The sequence below is a fragment of the Ovis canadensis genome, chromosome 7 (assembly GCF_042477335.2).
Source record: "Ovis canadensis isolate MfBH-ARS-UI-01 breed Bighorn chromosome 7, ARS-UI_OviCan_v2, whole genome shotgun sequence".
NCBI classification, from domain to species: domain Eukaryota; kingdom Metazoa; phylum Chordata; class Mammalia; order Artiodactyla; family Bovidae; genus Ovis; species Ovis canadensis.
The window spans coordinates 38822039-38841692 of record NC_091251.1 but is presented as its reverse complement, the minus strand read 5'-3'; the positions used below and the strand labels follow the sequence as shown (position 1 = coordinate 38841692).

The 19654-nt window shown below is 44.4% G+C and overlaps 1 protein-coding gene across 1 annotated transcript in view; it reads right to left on the bottom strand.

Annotated features, from left to right (window-relative positions):
- Positions 1-14183, bottom strand: part of KATNBL1 (katanin regulatory subunit B1 like 1) — a 55777-nt gene extending 41594 nt beyond the window's left edge. The window contains exon 1 of the mRNA XM_069595967.1: positions 14003-14183. The gene's annotated coding sequence lies outside the window, so the exon portion shown is untranslated. The remainder of the gene's footprint in view (positions 1-14002) is intronic.
- Positions 14184-19654: the final 5471 nt, after the last annotated feature.

Here is a 19654-nt window from a genome sequence, read left to right as displayed (position 1 = left end):
CATAGCTCATCAGGCACTCTATCTATCAGATCTAGGCCCTTAAATCTATTTCTCACTTCCACTGTATAATCATAAGGGATTTGATTTAGGTCAACCTGAATGGTCTAGCGGTTTTCCCTACTTTCTTCAATTTAACTCTGAATTTGGTAATCAGGAGTTCATGATCTGAGCCACAGTCAGCTCCTGGTCTTGTTTTTGTTGACTGTATAGAGCTTCTCCATCTTTGGCTGCAAAGAATATAATCAATCTGATTTTGGTGTTGACCATCTGGTGATGTCTATGTGTAGAGTCTTCGCTTGTGTTGTTGGAAGAGGGTGTTTGCTATGACCAGTGCATTTTCTTGGCAAAACTCTATTAGTCTTTGCCCTGCTCCACTCCACATTCCAAGGCCAAATTTGCCTGTTACTCCAGGTGTCTCTTGCCTTCCTACTTTTGCATTCCAGTTCCCTATAATGAAAAGAACATCTTTTTTGGGTGTTAGTTCTAAAAGGTCCTGTAGGTCTTCATAGAACCGTTCAACTTCAGCTCCTCCAGAGATTACTGTGATATTGAATGGTTTGCCTTAGAAACGAACAGAGATCATTCTGTCGTTTTTGAGACTGCATCCAAGTACTGCATTTCGGACTCTTTTGTTGACCATGATGGCTACTCCATTTCTTCTGAGGGATTCCTGCCTGCAGTAGTAGATATAATGGTCATCTGAGTTAAATCCACCCATTCCAGTCCATTTTAGTTTGCTGATTCCTAGAATGTTGACGTTCACTCTTGCCATCTCGTTTGACCACTTCCAATTTGCCTTGATTCATGGACCTGACATTCCAGGTTCATATGCAATATTGCTCTTTACAGCATCTGACCTTGCTTCTATCACCAGTCACATCCACAGCTGGGTATTGTATTTACTTTGGCTCCATCCCTTTATTCTTTCCGGAGTTATTTCTCCACTGATCTCCAGTTGCGTGTTGGGTACCTACTGACCTGGGGAGTTCCTCTTTCAGTATCCTATCATTTTGCCTTTTCATACTGTTCATGGGGTTCTCAAGGCAAGAATACTGAAGTGGTTTGCCATTCCCTTCTCCAGGGGACCACATTCTGTCAGACCTCTCCACCATGACCTGCCTGTCTTGGGTTGCCCTGTGGGCATGGCTTAGTTTCATTGAGATACACAAGGCTGTGGTCCTAGTGTGATTAGATTGACTAGTTTTCTGTGATTATGGTTTCAGTGTGTCTGCCCTCTGATGCCCTCTTGCAACACCTACCATCTTACTTGGGTTTCAATAAACTGTGGAAAATTCTAAAAGAGATGGGAATACCAGCCACCTGACCTGCCTTTTGAGAAATCTGTATGCAGGTCAGGAAGCAACAGTTAGAACTGGACATGGAACAACAGACTGGTTCCAAATAGGAAAAGGAGTATGTCAAGGCTGTATATTGTCACTCTGCTTATTTAACTTATATGCAGAGTACATCATGAGAAACGCTGGGCTAGAAGAAACACAAGCTGGAATCAAGATTGCCAGGAGAAATATCAATCACCTCAGATATGCAGATGACACCACCCTTATGGCAGAAAGTGCAGAGGAACTAAAAAGCCTGTTGATGAAAGTGAAAGAGGAGAGTGAAAATGTTGGCTTAAAGCTCAAGATTCAGAAAACGAAGATCATGGCATCCAGGCCCATCACTTCATGGGAAATAGATGGGGAAACAGTGGAAACAGTGCCAGACTTTATTTTGGGGGGCTCCAAAATCACTGCAGATGGTGACTGCAGCCATGAAATTAAAAGATGCTTACTCCTTGGAAGAAAAGTTATGACCAACCTAGATGGCATATTCAAAAGCAGAGACGTTACTTTGCCGACTAAGGTCCGTCTAGTCAAGGCTATGATTTTTCCAGTGGTCATGTATGAATGTGAGAGTTGGACTGTGAAGAAGGCTGAGCGCCGAAGAATTGATGCTTCTGAACTGTGGTGTTGGAGAAGACTCTTGAGAGTCCCTTGGACTGCAAGGAGATCCAATCAGTTCATTCGGAAGGAGATCAGCCCTGGGATTTCTTTGGAGGGAATGATGCTAAGGCTGAAACTCCAGTACTTTGGCCACCTCATGCGAAGAGTTGACTCATTGGAAAAGACTCTGATGCTGGGAGGGATTGGGGGCAGGAGGAGAAGGGGATGACAGAGGATGAGATGGCTGGATGGCATCACTGACTCAATGGACGTGAATCTGGGTGAACTCCGGGAGTTGGTGATGGACAGGGAGGCCTGGCGTGCTGCGATTCATGGGGTCGCAAAGAGTCGGACACGACTGAGCGACTGAACTGAACTCGACTTTGACTAACTCACTCTGAAATAAAAATTACAAAACTGATACTCAGTAGGAATTACCATTGCTACCACCAAACTCCTCAGCTTTAATAATTAAGTCCCCTCAGTATACATTGAGGAACTAAGATTAACAATGGGAAAAAACAAAGTTAGCTAAATTCTGATAACTAGGTGTTTTGTTTATCATCATCTTTATTAACAGTTTTATCTTATAGTTTTTTTCAGTGACTTTATGCCTTTTACTGGGAAGTTGGCCGGGGCCGGTGGAGGTGGGAGAAATAAGGTACAGAACAGTATTTTATTGCCTAGGTAAACGATGAAGTGTACATGAGTGACTGCTTACATATTCACTGAGTATCTCTGGAAGGATACACAAGAAACTGGGGACAAAAGTCATTTCAAGAGAGAGGACATGTGTGGCTGCGGGGGTGAGATGAAAGGGAGGCTTCCTCGGACTTTTTAAATTTTGTATCAAGAGCAAGTATGGTTTTTATTTTCAGTCATTAAAAAATTGAAATATAGTTAATTTACAAGGCTGTGTCACTTTCAGGTATATAGCAAGGTGATTCAGTTTTATATGCATATGATTTATGTATACAGTATATATATTCTTTTTCAGATTATTTTCCATTATATTATTACAAGATATTGAATACAGCTTCTTGTGCTAGACAGTAGGTCCTTGTTGTTTATCTGTTTTATATATACAGTAGTGTGTTTATGTTAACCCCAAGCTCCCAATTATGTCCTAACTAAATTAAAATGTACTACATATTACTCTTCTTATGGCTATATAAACATCCAGGTCTTTGGGAAGACCTAAAGAGTTTCTTAAACCATGCAGATAATTATCTTAGCATGATGAATATCCCTTACTCTCTCTGTTAGAATATTCCATCATCTTTCTGGAAAAATTCACAGAGAGGAAAAACACTCTAATCCTTCCCAGTTGTCTTCTTTTAAACTCAGAAATGTAACTATATATACACATGTATAAAATGTCATCCTTAAGCTTAAGGGTCCTTTTTGACCCCTTGCTTAGCTACTAAAGATATTTCTGATGCTTTCAAGATAGACTCTATGTACGTGAAAGAATATGCCAATAAGACACACAACTCTCAGAAAAGACAAGCTAATACACATTAATTTTAACACCCTATCTTCGTGATTTGGACTACGGTTACCAGTCTATGAAGTCTGGTGGACTTCGCTGGTGGCTCAGATGGTAAAGCATCTGCCTACGATGCGGGAGACCCAGGTTTGATCCCTGGGTTGGGAAGATCCTCTGCAGAAGGAAATGGCAATCCATTCCAGTACTCTTGCATGGAAAATCCCATGGACGGAGGAGTGCTGTAGGCTACAGTCCACGGGGTGGCAAAGAGTCAGACACGACTGAGCGACCTCACTTTCAGTTTTCACTTTACTAGTCTATAACACGTTTCTAATTTTGAAATCTATAGAGTGAAGTATACGCTAACATCCTATATATTAAGGTGGACTGCCCTTTGGAAAGCAAATGAAATCCACAGAAGACGATGCTAGCGTCCTTTTAGAGCAATGGTTTTGAATGCTTCATACACTGGAATGCTTGAGAGGATTACAGTATCCGTCAGTTACCAAGGTTTGTTACCACCATTATCTCCTGGGCTGAATGCAGAAGAACAGACGCTGAAGGCTGAACACACTCCCTCAGGCAACACTCCCCTCTCTTAGGGTCCACTCCCTTCTCCAGCAGAGGAATCACAGACTGCTTTAAGGAGGTACAATGACTTCCAGGTCTCAGACTTAAGTGTAACTATTTTAACACATAAGTCTCATTTTAAAAAAATAAGTAAAAATCACTTGTCTCGATGTTTCCCCTGAACTCTGGACATCTTTAATGCTTTAAAAGTCAGTTCCACGTGGATGTCTAACAGTCATCATTCTTGAATTTAACACACTGAAAATAGAACCCCGAATACCCACCCTCTCAAATCTGCTGCTCCTAACTTTCTATATCTCAGTAAATGTAACAATCATCTCAGCTGCTCAAGCCCAAAACAAAGGATCCATCCTTCACTGCTCTTTTCCTAAATGCCCTACTTCCAATCTGCCGACTCCGCCTCTATAATACACTCCCAAACTGTCCATTCTCTCCATTTTCATTATCATCATCCTACATCTAACTACCGGCATCTCTCTCTCGGACTATGGTAGCTTCCTCCTAAATGCGCTAGTCACACTGGTCTGTCCTTAAGCATGGAAAGCTCGTTTTCATTTTGCGGCACTCCTTCTGGTTAAATCATCCCCCGCTGCCGCTGATACACTCTTCAGGGCTACTGCTTCCCAGCTCAAACGTCACCCGCCCCGCAAGATTCCCCCGACCACCCAATCAAGGGAAACCCCACTCTCACCTCCAGTCAGTCTCTGCAGCAGTACCCCATTTCCCCTCTCCACCGCACTTATTACTGCCTGAAATTAACTTGGTTATTAGGTTATTGTCCATGTCCTCCCACTAGACTGTGAGCTCCATGAGACCAGAAACCATGTGCACTGTATCAGGAATAGTGCCTGATACATAGTGGGTGCCTAATAAACAGCAGATAATTGTAGGAATATAATCTAAAGAAAGTGCCCCAACTGTGGTACACACTAAAACTGTGTTATGATATTCCAGTTCTTTCAGAAACATGATAGGTTTATACGTGCCCATCACCCTGAAGTTAGGCATGGTAAGATAACTTGCTCAGTATTCCTGAGCAAGGACAACACAGAGTCGAGATCCCAGACAACCGTTCACACGTAACACGAATTGAGAAGAAATAATTCTTTGTTATTTTAAACCACTGAGATTTGGTGGTTATTTGTTACCGCAAAATAACAAAGCCCAGGCTTCCCTCGTGGCTCAGTGGTAAAGAATTTGCCTGCCGATGCAGGAGACTTGAGCTCAATCCCTGATCTAGGAAGATCCCACGTGCCACGGGGCAACTAAGTCCATGCGCCACAACTATTGAGCCTGTGCTCTAGAGTCTAGGAGCCACAACTACTGAGCCCATGTGCCCTCAAGCCCGTGCTCCACAACAAGAAAAAGCACCACAGTGAGAAGTCCGGGCGTCACAACTGCAGAGCAGTCCTGCTGGCTGCAACGACAGAAAGCCCTGCTCAGCAACGAAGACCCAGCAGAGCCAACAAATAAAGCTGTACCTATATATATATAAAAGCTAGCCCATCCATGCTGATAAACCATCCAAGCAATGTTGTGGGCACAGAAGACGACTCTTGAGAGTCCCTTGGACTGCAAGGAGGTCCAACCAGTCCGTCCTAAAGGAAATCAGTCCTGGGTGTTCACTGGAGGGACTGATGTTGAAGCTGAAACTCCAGTACTTTGGCCACCTGATGCAAAGAGCTGACTCAACTGAAAAGACCCTGATGCTGGGAAAGATTGAGGGCAGAAGGAGAAGGGGACAACAGAGGATGAGATAGTTGGATGGCATCACTGACTCAATGGACATGAGTTTGGGTAAACTCTGGGAGTTGGTGATGGACAGGGAGGCCTGGCGTGCTGTGGTTCATGGGGTCGCAAGGAGTTGGACACAACTGAGCGACTGAACTGAACTGAACTCACTAACTGCTACTGCTAAGTTGCTTCAGTCGCGTCCAACTCTGTGCGACCCCACAGATGGCAGCCCACCAGGCTCCCCCGTCCCTGGGATTCTCCAGGCAAGAACACTGGAGTGGGTTGCCATTTCCTTCTCCAATGCATGAAAGAAGTCGCTCAGTCGTGTCCGACTCCTAGCGACCCCATGGACCGCAGCCTACCAGGCTCCTCTGTCCCTGGGATTCTCCAGGCAAGAGTACTGGAGTGGGTCGCCATTGCCTTCTTCAAGTCTCTTCTACCTTCAAACAAAGATAAAAATAAAGCCAAAAACCCTCCATGACCGACATCTCCCTCTTCACACCGTAGGCAAAGCCTGGGAAAGAGTCGTGTCCCTTTCCTTGCCTCCCACACCTGCCCCCTCCCACTCCAGTCCGGTTTTCACCTTCACTGTGCCACCAGCACAGCTCCAGCTAAGGTCACCCACGACTCACAGGGCTCAAAAGCTGACAGGCAGTTTTCCAGCTGCTGTCTGACTTGACCTCTCCGCAGCGAATGACCTTACTGACCTCCCCTCACAGAAATCTTCTCGATTTAAGGGCTTCTCTGGCGGCGCTAGTGGTAAAGAATCCACCTGCAATGCAGGAGATATGGAGATGCAAGTTTGATCCCTGGGTTGTAAAGATCCCCTGGACAAGGAAATGGCAACCCCCTCCAGTATTCTTGCCGGGAAAACCCCACGGACAGAGGAGCCTGGCAGGCTGCAGCCCATGGGGTCATGAAGACAAGACTGAGCGAGCCTGGGCACACTGCACAGCTGGCCTTGTAAGCACACATTCCCATCGGCCCTCTGCTTCCCGCCCCATCTCTCTTCCGTTTCCTTGGCACACTCAGCCTCCTCTGCCCAGCCAGACGGGTCGGGCTTCCTCCGGCCCAGGCTCTCCTGCCTTTCCTTCTCTGCAACACTCAGCTCTTCCTCAGAGGCATTCGCAGACTTGCCTGCCCCTTCAATTACCACCTGGGCTGGGATGGACTCCCCAGTCCTCATTTCCGGTGCTGGCCTGATTTAGGAACATGAAGCTCGAACATTCATCCAATATCCAAGTCCCAACTCAGATCAAGCTCCTCCACCCAGCTCTCTCCAGATGGTGTCCCACAACCATCTTAAAGAACTGCACCACATCCATCCAGCTGGGTGAGTCAGAAACTAGAGAGTCAGCCTTACTGACCCACGTTCTGAGGCTCTTACCCAACCCAGCGCCAGCGCTTCTTAGCTTTGCCTTCTGAGCCAGAGAGGAGTCCCTTCACTCCTCTGTTTCTGCTGCCACGACTCTCAGGCTGGGCCACCAGTATCATCCCCTGGATGACGACAACTGCCTCCCTCGTGGTCCCTGGGCAACCCCGCTGGGTTGCCTCGAAGATGTTCTGAACATAATGGCTCAAGCGATCTTTCCAAAATATTAACCTCTTTATCAGCTTCTTCCCTGTTTAGAACTCTGGGGTATTATCTCACTGCTATTGGTCTAAAAATCAGACTCCTCGACACAACCCCCAGGGTCTCGTGTGCTGGGTTCCTGGACTGCCTCTCCTGCCTCACCTCCAAACCTCTCCCCCTTCATCTGCCATGCCCAGTCACACAGTGGCCTCCTTTAGTTCCTTTTTTTTTTAAAAAAAATTATTAGTATTAAAACTTAAAAAAAAGAGAAACTTTTAAGGTAACTCAACTAACACTACTAACTATACATACTACACAGGTACTTAATTTTTTTTCTGATTAGGCCTTAGTTTCCAAATATGTCTGCCAAAAAGGAGAGAAAAAACTGTTTATGTAGAGTTTAAAGGATTCTTGTTCCTTGATGTTATTTTTCAGTAAATTAATAAGTCAGCCAAACAATGAATGCCACCTAATAAAGGCTTCTTGAGAAAGTCTGTCAGCCTCTCCTTACCTGAAAACATACTTTCTAGGTAAGAATAATTTTTTTTTGTTTGTTTCATTATTATCTACACCAACTAGTCAATAATGAAATAGTTAGAGTCCAGGAAATTCTCTGGCAGTCCAGTGGTTAGGACTCTGGGCTTTCACTGCTGACAGCCTGTGTTCCATCCATGGGTAGGGGACAAAGATCTGGCAAGCGGTGGGGTGGAGGTGGGGGAGCAGTTAAGAGTCCAGGTCACTACAGAGAAAAGACTTGGACAGATTAGAAAGGCATGTTGGCTAAAATGCAGAATCATGGAATGCTGGGTCCAGGATTCTGGAGTGTGTAGACAAAAAAGACTGACTGCAGAGTTTTATATAGGAGCCATATGATTAGAAATATTCCTGAAGATTATTTTATATGGTAGTTGTAGAATCAGAATGACCAGAATGGAAAAGCCAAGGGTGCTGGTCTCATCCACGCTATGCCATGAGTCCTCCATAGATGAAAGGCCAACTTTTTATCAACATATATGATTTAGTTTTGCAATAACACTAACCATACTGTTAATAACGTTATTAAGTGGAACAGGGAATAGGCAAAGCACAGATTTTTGCAAGTAAAAGCAACACTGAAAAGTCAAGCTGGCTTCAACATAAGGCCTGGTGATGGACACAAGTGCACTCTGTGAGCACGAGGAGCAGTCAGGGCAGCGATTACTAATAGTTCTGAAAGGCAGTCAAGTGAACAACGGATGCTTTACAACAACTAGGAGGTATGTTTATATTGTAGGAATGACTGGGCTGTAATCATGTAGATTTGCATTCTGAGTTCTTTCAAAGCTTGTCTTTCCTTAAAAACAACTCATTCCTTCACTCATTCAACAAATATTAGGTGCATGAAAAAGGGAAGCGACAGTGTTAGTGGCTCAGTGATGTCTCTTTGTGACCCCATGGCCTACAGCTCCCCAGGCTCCCCTGTCCGTGGAATTCTGCAGGCAAGAATACTGGAGTGGGTAGCCATTCCCTTCTCCAGGGGATCTACTCGACCCAGGGATCAAACCTGGGTCTCCTGCATTGCAGGCAGATGCTATACCGGCTGAGTCATCTACTAATTACCATTCTAGGCACTGGGAAACAAAAGTGAACAAAACAAAGATCCCTGCCTTCCTGGAGCTTGCATTCGAGCAGCACTTAAAATTCCATTCTAAAATTCCACTCCCAATTTTATTATATGGGAGTAGCTTTTACAAATGCCTTTGGAAGAAATCACTTATGATCTATGAGTAACTCATGCTAAGATGTGAAAGACCAATAGTAAGTCACGCTAAGATGTGAAATACCAATAGTCTTCTGGTGGTAACCACAAAAGCAAATACTTCACAGACTCTTAAGAGCTGGAAAGGACCTTGGAGATAATTTCAATTTACAGATAGGATTAAGGGATTTGCCCAAGAACGCTCAGCCACTAATAAGAGAGCCAGGCTTAGAACTGTGACTTTGTGTTACAGCATTTCCTATATAACACCAAGCTGCCTGTTTTAAGATTATACTAAAGAGAAGAAACGCCAGAATGGGCATTCATGATTCATACATAGGTGGGAGGTTCCTGAGTGACTTGTCCAAAGGCAAAAAGAATCTTAGGCAGTGTGTAACACTGAAGGGGAGAGAGGTGATTATAGCGAAGACAAACTGGGGGGAACTTTCAGAAGTTTCTTCCCATCTCTACCCTCATCATGTCCCAAGAACAAGGAAAATACAAAACTTTTCCAAAGTTAACGGATTTGAACTCTAAAGAGTCAACAGAAAAAAAAGCCAAATTACATCCTATCCAATTTGAAAAGCATATATGCCCAGTAAAAGTACCATTTGTATTAGCTTTAAGGTTTTTTTTTTTTTAATTTACTTTCCTATGTTTTCCACAAACTACCCGATTAACTGGTATAGATCAACAAAAATAATGATTGATAAAACAGCAATGTAATATTGACTGACGTGATGTACTGAGGCATCTCACCAGTGGACAAGACTTTCTAAAGATAATTCCTCCTCCTCTGGGAGAATTACATTCGCCTCTTGCTTATAAATTTTGGCAATCTATACATTAAAAAAAACCCCAAACTAGTCATTTAATCTTTCAAAGTAAAGATTCATGATTCACAAACTTAAGCCTTACTTAGTATTCTAAAAGAAAACGTATTTTTGAAATGGCAACCCACTCCAGTATTCTTGCCTGGAGAATCCCAGGGACAGAGGAGCCTGGTGGGCTGCCATCTCTGGGGTCACATAGAGTCAGACATGACTGAAGTGACTTAGCAGCAGCAGAAGGGGAAAAACTTGCTAAGAAAGAACTGAAAAATAAGCTTAGTACAAAAAAAGAAAAGTTAAAAAAAAAAAGAGGAAGATTACTAATTATAGGAGTTATAGGAAAAATGAAAGCTGATAGGCATCAAGGATCCTCATTAAAATCTCATTATGTGTCTCTGTAAATAGCAGTTTATATACCTAAGATGCAAAGTATTATGAGAAGGCCAGTTTTTAGATTTTTTTTTAATGTGGACAATTTTTTGAAGTCTTTATTGAATTTCTTACAACACTGCCTCTGTTTCAAGGGTTTTTTTGTTTTTGTTGTTATTTAGCTGCAAGGCATGTGGGATCTTAACTCCCTGACCAAGGATCAAACCTGCACCCTCTGCATTAGAAGGTGAAGTCTTAACCACTGGACTGCCAGGTAAGTTCCAAGAACCTCGGTTTATTTTAGTAGCTGTACCATTATTTTAGCTTCCCAAACTTAAAATCTTGGAGATGCCGTGAACTTTTACCTCTACTGTTTCCTACAGTTAATCAGTCATCGTGATCTAATGTCTTCCTTCAAAATGTCCTTAAGGGCTTCTCCTGCGGCTCAGCTGGTAAAGAGTCCTCCTGCAATGCACGAGACTTTAGTTTGAGCTCTAGGTTGGGAAGATCCCCTGGAGAAGGGAAAGGCTATCCACTCCGGTATTCTGGTCTGGAGAGTTCCATGGACTGTACTCCATGGGGTTGCGAAGAGTTGGACACGACTGAGCGGCTTTCACTCAAAATGCTCTTTTGAATACAAAGCAAATATTTCCAACTTCAAAACAACACACACACACACAAAAGAAGGCTGACCATTAAAAAAGAACATTTCTCAAAGAATGAGAAATATTCATGATCTGCTGAGTCAAAAAAAAAGAAAAAATCCCCCAAAGAAGAAATGTGCCTAATCCTAGATTTATAAAAGAAAACACCAATCATCATTTTTAAAAATTTGAAAAGAACCACCGCAAGAAAATGTTAACGGTTGGTCTTTCTGCTTGGGGGATTTTGTAAGTGGCTTTCCCTCTTTTCACACGTTCTTTGCATTTCCTAAATTTCCTACCATGAACATACGTTATTTTTAAACTTAGGAAAAATATTATTTAAATCATAGTCTCATTTCACCACCTGTGCTTTCTTAAGGCATGCTCAGTCATTTTCTGACTCTTTGCAAGCCCATGAATGTAGCCCCCCCAGACTCCTCCGTCCATGGGATTTGCCAGGCAAGAATACTGGAGTGGGCTGCTATTTCTCCATTCTCACTGCGCCTATCCTAACTCCTTACAACCTCTCCTTCCCCCAAGACTCTAACAACAGTTGTCTTCTTGAGGTATCTGAAGCAGCTCCTCCCTAACTTTAATACTGCTTGTGCTCCTGCTCTGAAAATTCATCATTCATACTTCTCTAAAGCACATGGAGGGAGGCTAGCCATGTTACCAAAGCTTTAAAGAGGGTTTCTCAACCTCATCAGCACTGACATTTGGGGTAACTAGTTTCCCTGCCCTGCTGCAGGATGTTTAGCAGCATTCCTGGCCTCTATCCACTAGATGCCAGTAGCACCCCACCCCCCAAGTTGGGACACTGCCAAATGTCCCCGAAGGGCAAAACAGTAATTGAGAATCACCATTTAAAAGTTGGTAAACTTCTAGTATCATCTCTCTCTCTGCTTTATATTTATGTCAGACCTAAACTTCTGTGATGTATGGGTCTTATATAACACTCCTGGCACTCTTCTGCCATAATCTTCTTCTCCTCAGTAGGAACTTTCCAAAGAGACCAGACTTACTGTTCCCTAAAAATATAATTTTCACTCCCAATTCCAAGTCTTTGAACACACTGCTTCCCCACTAAAATTCCCCATTCATATTATTCAAGGTCCTACATCCAATCTTCAGTTTGGGTTCTCTGCAGAAGCCTTACTGATTTCAGTCCAGTTCACCACACACCCACTGCATTCATGAAGAAAATCTCATGTTATCTTTTTTTGGTGGTGGTGGTGGTTGTTAATTTTATATTCCAAACTAGACTAACTTCCCTCAGGTTTTGCTGCCCTGGCACATTTCTTTTGTATAACTAATTGGGCCTAACAGTGCTTGGTAACTGATGAATGAAATTTAAATGCTCAGCTGTAAATAAGTGTAAATGGTTATTTCTTGTGAAATGATTTTGGTTTTGAATCCTATTTCTTGTCATGGGGGCTTCCCTGGTGGCTCAGATGGTAAAGCGTCTGCCTGCAATGCGGGAGACCTGGGTTCGATCCCTGGGTCAGCAAGATCCCCTGGAGAAGGAAATGGCAACCCACTCTCCAGTACTCTTGCCTGGAAAATTCCATGGTTGGAGGAGCCTGGTAGGCTACAATCCATGGGGTCACAAAGAGCAGGACACGACTGAGTGACTTCACTTTCTTGTCATGGAGTTATTATTTAAGCTAATTCAGTAAGTTTTCAGAAACAAACATTAATATACAATGGTATATTTTAAGGAATACATAGGTTTCAAACTCTATACTTTTAGGAAATGATACAAACGAATTAGAACTATAAACTACAACACAAACTTAAACTTTATACATTCTATTTATCTTAAAATAGCCAATGGATTTTTTGCTTAATTCACAAAACTTAAGCATGTCCATGGGAGAACGCGATTTAACAGCGTGTGCATGTACAGCAAGGCACCTCACAGGTATATCAGCTCACCAGCTGGGAGAAGTAAGTGAAATGGAACTGCTTTGTAAACTAGAGAGAACCATGTGTAAAGGAGGCAGTAGAGGAATATAGCTACAAGAGTGGAGCCAGTTTGCTTGGGTCCCCATCATATTAGCTGTGTAATCTCGTACAAGTCACTTTTAACTTCTCTGTGCCTCAGTTTCCTCCTTGTCAAAATGAGGATAATAATTCTGCCCATATCAAAGTTCTCAAAACAGTGCTTGGCACACAGAAAGCACAAAATAAATATTAACCAATGTTATTATTATAATGCTAATTATTGGCCAATTTAAAGCCTCAATGTATAAACTTCTGATTCTAGTCTTAAGTTGTTTAAAAACACACACACACATACACACAACGAAATAAACTATAGAAACTGAAGTTATTAGGTAGACTAGTTTCTCTTTTTTGCCAAGTGCTAAACTGGTGATTGTTACAGACCTAATTTGTTACGATCCCTTTTTTTTTTTTTTAAGATCTCAAAGAAACTGACATAGACACCTCTGTTTTCAAGGAATTTTACGAGCCATTAGAAAACAAATCAACTCTTTGTTTTCTCCATACTTAAGCCAATTTAAGAGCGTGGTAAAAGCCTAGGTAGTTACAGAACAACTTTTCAGAAAATACAATGAGGTTTTTAAAGTTGCAATCAGCAATTCCTATGCAGTTATGTCAAGTTTTTGTCCTGCTGAACAAAAGGCTATGTGTCAGGGAAGCAAGGACCCGGCAGAAAATAAGGAAATGCCACTGCCGGGCCTAGGCGGCTCTTGGGAAAACCTGTCCTCAAACACAGTGCCTCAGACGCCGGCGTCCTTCCCCCTCCGCGGGATGCACACGTCGGCTCCACCCGAAGATAAACAAGTGACAGTAGGTTCCGTCCACGCCTCTCCCGGCCCAGACCTCCCGCGCCCATCCGAGCGGCCGCCAGCACCCGCCGCCCCGACCCTCCTCGCCACAGTAGCGCAGGGGGCTCCACCGGACACCGCCGCCTCGCCGCCCCGACCCCCGACCCCGGCAGCGTCACGCGGGCCAGGCCAGGGAGAGGCCGCCGCGGGGCCTGCAGGTGGGCCCAGGGCGCGGTCAGGCCCGGCCCCGGCAGGGCAGCCGCTGGCGCGAGGCAGGCGCAGGCCCGCTCGTCACTTACCGGCGCCTCATGGTACCCCGGCGCCTCCGCCCAGCCCAGGCGCTGACCGACTGCGCCCGGCAGCCCAGACTATCCCTCGGCTCCCCGGCCGAGATCCAGGAACGGCCATTCAAACGCCGCCGCGCGCGCGGCCCGCCGGGATAGCTCCCCCTAAGGCTTCTTGGAGGCTCCGCCCAGTGCTGGCTCCGCCTCTTTCAGGTGGCTTAGGGATGGAGGGAGGGGGAAGACAACGTGTGGCCACAGTGCCCCCTGGCGGCCACAGGTACGCAGTATGTAGTCTTGCTATGTATGATGTGGCAAGTAATACTGCTCTAGGAACTGAGATGGAAAAGTCAAAGAAAGAATGACCCCGCGCTAGTGACAGTCTAGTGGATGAAACCGTGCTTTAAGTGTTGGACCAGAAGGAGCAAACAATCTGCTATAAAAATGTGGTGCAGGGAGAGATTTACTCACTCACTCTCATTTAAGTGCTCCAAGGCAAAATTTTTGAAAGGGCAGACTGGAACTCTGCGACCTTTGCGGAATCATATAAACGCCCTTAAGCTTTGGTTTCCCCATCTATCAAATGGGGTTATTAATGGTATCTGCCTCATAGTCCTGAGGATTACATGAGTTAACACATATAAAATTCTTAGAGGACTGTATCAGTCACTCAGTCGTGTTTGACTCTTTGTGACCCCATGGTCTGTAGCCTGCCAGGCTCCTCTGCCTTGACGTTTGGCACATGGCTGACAAACAAATACAAATGGCAGCCCCTGCTCCATTCTCCAGGCAAGAATGCTGGAGTGGGTAGCCATTCACTTCTCCAGGAGATCTTCCTGATCCAGGGAGAGAACCCAGGTCTCCTGCGTTGGAGAAGGATTCTTTACTGTCTGAGCCACCAGGGAAGCCCAGCACATAGTAAGCACTATATAATTGTTAGCTCTTATTTTTTACTTCCTAATACTTGCTGGACTCTTTTCTTGACTCTTAAGAACACAACGAATATGCGTGATGTAGACCCTGTCCCCAGGAAGCAGGCTCAGTTTCTTTAGGATGGGGAACACTGAGATGAGGTTAGGATTGGGTCTGTCCCTGAGGTGATGTTTAATTATCGAGGGTAATTCTCTTCATCGTAGTGGAGACAGAGTCTATCTTCAAAAGTAAGCTACTGATCAAAGTTAACCAAATTGTGATGGGAGCAAGTGTATCTTTGGTGGGCTTTTCATCCCTTGCAGAAGCCACCCAAGTAGCGCATTTGACGAAACAGTTGTTTCGTCACATCCCCCACCCTCCAAAAGACATCACTGCTTTTCGAACTCCATTAAGAGCTCCCCATGGCTGCCTAAGGAACAGGTTGCCTAAGTTGGGTTCAACAATATTTTTGAAGGCCCACCATTGTGCCAGGATGCACTCTACCGGCAGATAGCTTGGAGGAGCTCACAGTGGCTTGGATAAATAGGGAAGGAGATCATTCCAATACACTGTGGTGAATGCAATGATAAAAGGTTTATCCTAGATGCTCTGGAACTGGCAGAAAAATTAATCAGAACTAAAATATAATTGTGTGATAATAACAATATATTTTTTCTATCTAGTAACAAGGTCCTAAATACAAAAAAAAAAAAATAAGTAATGGTAAAAATCTCAGGCACTACTTTAGGCTGATGGGAGAAATACTGTTAGGGTATGTTTTGCATAAGCAGTCTTGGAGAGCTTCTCAGATCATACCAAGCGCAAGCAGGCACATGCCTCTGCATGGGGCACCGCCTGTTAACAGCTGGGAGGGTTGGGAGAGCCCAGCAGGTTGAGTGACGGAGGGAGCAGAAGCTCCGAGTTCTAGGGCTGTGTAGCATAGAACGTTCCCTGACTAGAACTTACACTAAGTGGGTGTGCCATTTTAAAGAAAATAAAACTCATACCTAGGTGAAGTCACTTTCTCTCAAGCTATTTCTTCATCGCCATTATCACAAACAGGAATTTCTTGACCCATTACACAAAGGCAATGTGCTGGGCCCTCCCCACAGGAGGGTCAAAAGAGTGTAAGGCATAGTTCTTACCCTCAAGGAAGGCTGGGTGATGAGGTAAGACAACTAACGGAGTCCCAGGACTCAGGGAATCTGCGGTGTTGACACAGAAGGATTTCAGCTCAAACAAGGCCTCAGGTTGTCCAAAGGCCCGAAGAGAACCTTGATATTCTCATTTCTAAAACTTCTTAGGGCAAGAGTTTCAGGTAGGTTTGTCTCCAGACTTGGGTTCCAGGGTTTAGGGACATTTGGCCCACGTGGCTGCCAAACCTCAACATAGCTTAAGGTGAAAAGGAATAAATTTGCCTTCATATTGCTATTTTGGAAATATATACCATTTTAGTGATGAAAATGCAGGTCAGTTTTCTTCACTGATACTTTTCAGTCAATAAAGTTGCATTCCCCCCCCCCCGCCCCCCTTGGAACTCAATCAAGACTTTTTAATGGATTTTTTAAAAGTGCATTCCACAGATATTTTTATTATCCCTGCACCACCAGACCTTATGCATAGAAAAGTAGTTCTCAGAGAGCCCTCCGATGTCTCAGAGAGTTCACCCCTCTAGCCATTCCCTCAGGCCTTCCTTCCGACTGCCTTAAATATTCCTTCCATTTGAGTGATCAGGCAGCTGAGTTAGCCTCTCTGCCCTACATCTCCCTCTTGCAGGGATATGGACATCTTTCAGGAGCAGTGTGTAGAATAACTATGGCTATAAACACCCATGTAAGAAAAGAACTCTCATGCCATGCCATAAGAGTGCTTTTGAGTGGAGAGTCAGGGGAGAGATCATGTAGGAAGGTTGGAGTCGAGAGGATTTTGACAGTGGGAGAAATACAAAACAAATTCCAGGACTGCTCTCTGTCCCGATTTGAGTCCGGTGGAAAGAGCTCTAGCTAGTAGCAGGAGCAAAGACTGTCACCTGACAGGTTGTGGAGATCTGGAATGATCAAGCGAAGGTGTTTGGGAAAGAAAAAAATTATTAGAAACCAGTAAAAGTCTATTACTTATGGACAAGCACGGTTTCTATTTGAACATGTGTTTTTTTCAGATGTTTTGCTATGCAATTATAACTATATTTAAGAACAGAAATGAGATCGTATCCTACTTACCACTTTGTAAGCTGCTTTTTTATGATAAATATCATATTTTGTAGGTCAATCCATACAAAATCAATTGAAGTGCCAATTTGTATAAATGCACATAATAATAAAAATGGCAGTTGAAACTTAAAAAGGCATAGGCATTGAGCAGGGAAGTGACAGAGTTACATCGATACTTTGGAAGGATTAGTCTATCATCAGGATGCAAGATGGCTAGTGAGAGGAGGCAGGGAGGACGGAACTTAAGGTATGAAGTGCCGTCATTCAGGTCAGAGGTTCAGGGAACCTGCGGATTGACTATGGTGATGCCATTCTCACCCCTCCAGGATGATGCTGGGCCTGGTAGAAGACCAGCGTGAAGAGATGTAAAACACAACAATAGCTCATCCTTTCCATGGCTAACTACATCCACTGCTCAGCCTCAGAGCCCCTGGAAAATTCCAGGCAGCTGACTTTGGCAAAGTGAGAAGGCCGTCCCTTTTATTCTGCTCCTCCCTTCCCCACCTTCCTGTGTAGACTGTGAAAGGAAAGAGTGACAGGAGGGAAAGTTTCAGATAAGCCAGTACCACTGGAAACTAGCAAAGTGCACTCCTAGTTTGCAAGATTTACAGTCGTTTCAAATACCACCACGGTACACATGCCCTTCTCGGTGGCAGAAGCAGCAATTTCCTGGATTTTGTTTGAGGGGTGGAGGGTGGGGACAGCTGACTGGGAGCGGATCCTCCTGTTAAAGCAGTTTGTTTTGGATGCAGCTGTTACCCTTTGCCGGCTGGAAAGCAGATGATGATATTTGTTGTAGATTTTTCAAATCTGAAGCCCAAGAGACCATCTTCCCCCTCCCCGACAGACCTCCTGCAACTAGGCACACTGTCACCAAGTGAAAGAAGGGAGGGGCAGCATGTTAGAGTGGAAGGGACGCTAGCTTTGGAGCAAGGTTCACCTCTCGCAGGAGCCTAGACTACTGCCTTTGGGCCCTTCCACGCCACTTTACCTCAATTGCACAATGGGGAAAACAGTAACTCTTCTCTCAGGGGATGCTGGGAACAGGGCAACCCATGTGAAACACTCCAGTAGTACATTCCACAGTGACTCCCTCTGAGATACTTCCCACCCCTAAGGTGACCTCTTCAGTGATTTTTCTAAGAGAAGAATACAATCTGGTTGACCGCTCCCTGGGAAAGCCAGACTTGGAATTAGACCAGCTCCAGGAGGGGGACTAGTGCTGGGGAGACAGATTCACTGTGGTGCTGACGGCCTAGTAATCAGTACAGAGTATCTCAAAGCGGTGACCATTCGCAAAACAAGTCCAGTCATGTGGTTGCTTAGAGGGTTCATCACAAACGCACAGTGGAGAGGAGTTCAAAGGCAAGGTACAGGCAAAAAGGAAAGGAAATGGCAGGACAAGGAGCATCAGAAGCAGGATAATATCTTTGGGAAGGGTACTTGAAAGAGCAAACAGCCTCAAGAGGTCTACAAAGGTCTACAGCCTCAAGAGACTGGAGCTGCAGGGAGACCACGAAAACTGAAGTCTGCTTCTTAGAGCCAGACACAAGGCCAAACCACTTTGGCAGTAAGAAAATTGAGTCTGAACAGAAACTGGCTATGCAATATTAAATATGTTCTTTGGAACACCTGTTCTGCAAGATGTCGCTAGATTGAAAATAAAAAGAGGGAAAAGGCTTCCTTGGCTACAGAAGTTTGGTAACTATTGGATACAACAAATATTTCTTTACTGTAGTATACCACTTCTCAAAGTCTTTAAAATACCAACATTAATTGTGACTCTAAAAGAAAGACAGGGAATTCTTTGATGGTCCAATGGTTAGGACTCCACACTTTCACTGCCAGTGGCCCAGGTTCAACTCCCGGTAGGGGAACTAACATCCTGCAAGCCTTGAGGAGCAATAGATAGATAGACAGATAGACAGATACAGGTATGCGAGCATGCTCCGTCACTTCAGTCATGTCTGACTCTCTGTGACCCTGTGGACTGTAGCCCACCAGGCTCCTCTGTCCATGGGATTCTCCAGGCAAGAATACTGGAGTGGGTTGCCATGCCCTCCTCCAGGGATCTTCCTGTCCCAGGGATAAAACCCACGTCTCCCGTGTCTCCTGCATTGCAGGCAGATTCTTTACCTACTGAGCTACCTGTGCAGCCCAAAGTTACCTCAACTCTGAATCCTTAACGGGGAGAACACAAGTAGTCTACTGTGATATTCTCACCTACAAAGGGTAGCAGGACTAGCCCCAGTCCTGGGGAGTGGAGTGTGGCTCCAGTTGCAGCTGGGTGGAGAGGATGGTGGAAATGGGCAGCAAAAAAGTGCAGTTGGTGGTGCCTCACGATCTCAGCCGAGGCTGGATAAAAGCAACAGAACCTGAACATCTGTCAGAGGTATCAGGGAATTAAAACGAACACAAAAACCTGAAAGATTTAGCCATGTTTTTTCCTTTGCCTGTCCTTTACCTTTTATAAAAATAAAAATATGGCCCTTCATGGAATAGCATGTTATAAAATATGTGTTAAATAAGTCAAAATATAAATCAAAAA